The sequence below is a fragment of the Cupressus sempervirens genome, chromosome 4 (assembly GCF_028749045.1).
Source record: "Cupressus sempervirens isolate cs-2001-9-10 chromosome 4, ASM2874904v1, whole genome shotgun sequence".
Taxonomy (NCBI): domain Eukaryota; kingdom Viridiplantae; phylum Streptophyta; class Pinopsida; order Cupressales; family Cupressaceae; genus Cupressus; species Cupressus sempervirens.
In genome coordinates, this window is record NC_143121.1 from 442,922,245 (window position 1) to 442,923,779 (window position 1,535).

The window sequence follows — 1,535 nt, forward strand, 5'->3', positions numbered from 1 at the left end:
GCAAATGATATAGAATTAGTTTGAAATATTTGCAATATTATTCCCTCAAAAGATGAATTTTCTTCTTACGAGGAGAGACAGGCTTTTGTATTATACCTACAGCATTCAAATGCAAGGATTTCTCTCCATGGTTTTGGGCTTTATGACTCGTGCTTGAAAATAGTTACGACCTTCATACTTGGTACCACATTACCCTTTGGAAAAAAATAGAGTGTTGCGGACCACAATATAGTCAAGTGGTACAGAAATAATCCAAATGATGGACGTCTACGTCATCTGGTATAATCCTTCTATTGAGCTAGAAGTGCAAATGCTCCTCTTTTGTTATCACTGCATCTATGCAGAATATAACTTCCACCTTGATCTCATCAACAACTCTGGCTACGTCGGAATCAAACCTCAATGCTCAAAATATTTGAAAAAATATGATGCGATTCAAATTAAGCGAATCAAAACCAGTGAGGCATATTTCTCCTGGGCCTGCTCTCCAGCCTGGTCAGATTAATGCCTCGAAATGAGAAAGTGGAGAGAAGCCTAAAGAGAACAACAAGGTCACCGTCATGAGCCACCACGATCGAGGTCTTGCAAGGCCAATCGACGGGCGAAAGAAGCAGGTTGCGGGCCAAGACAAGGAAGCAGGTGAAGTTGGAAGACTCGTCCTCGATGCCTCGAGCCACAACACGTAGCCCGTAAATCTCTACGGCCCAAGTGCTCACAATGGCGCCCGTGTCGCGCAGCCCGCTCCACAAAATGCACTCCGCCGCGCCTGCCGTGTCGTCCGTGGTCTGCTTGGAGACTCCAGGGAACCCTAATTTGGTGAGGGTTTTCTTGCAATGGGACACGGCCATGGGATGGCTCATCACGCTCTTTATCTCTTCCCGAGCGACACCTCTTAAATGCCTCTGCCCTTTAAACATTCCTCATTCTTTCGTCTTCCCTCTCACAGAAATTTTTGAGGTAAACAAAAATGGTGAGATTCAGTAACAATCTGATTGGCATCTTGAACATACTAATTTGTTGATTTTCCCACACCATTTACTCCCACGAAGACAATAACATATGGCTAGCCTTACTCTTTGGTAGCATGCACATCCTTAATAGAGCCTCCAGGATGCTCTGTTCGACGGTACATATCCGTTGAAGCTTTCCTGGGGTTATCAGGTCAAAATTATGATGAATGTTTCAAATATGTGAAGACACACATGTCATTCATAGTTAAAATTATTAATATATTTTGTTCAAGCTTTCTATGATTCCAAGAATCACTCAGTTGGAAAATCTACAGTCTATTGTGCCACAGCTGTATCTCTCAAGCTTTTTTTAGAAAAGATTTTTTTTAACTCTTTTTAGTATATTCTTATCTGCCAGATCTGAACTCTATCATTATTTACTAACCTTTTTTGCAGGGTTAGTTGTAACAAATTTTACATAAAGAAAAAAGAAGGGGAAATCATTTTTTTTTAGCATCAAGCTATCATTTAATAATTGTAATTGTATAATTTCATACTATGATATTTTAAGTATATTTATTCAAG

General features: G+C 40.2%; 1 pseudogene; it reads right to left on the reverse strand.

The window, feature by feature from the left end:
- Positions 1 to 449: 449 nt before the first annotated feature.
- LOC149561906 (arogenate dehydratase 1 pseudogene) lies at positions 450 to 848 on the reverse strand (annotated as a pseudogene).
- Between the last annotated feature and the right edge of the window lie 687 nt (positions 849 to 1,535).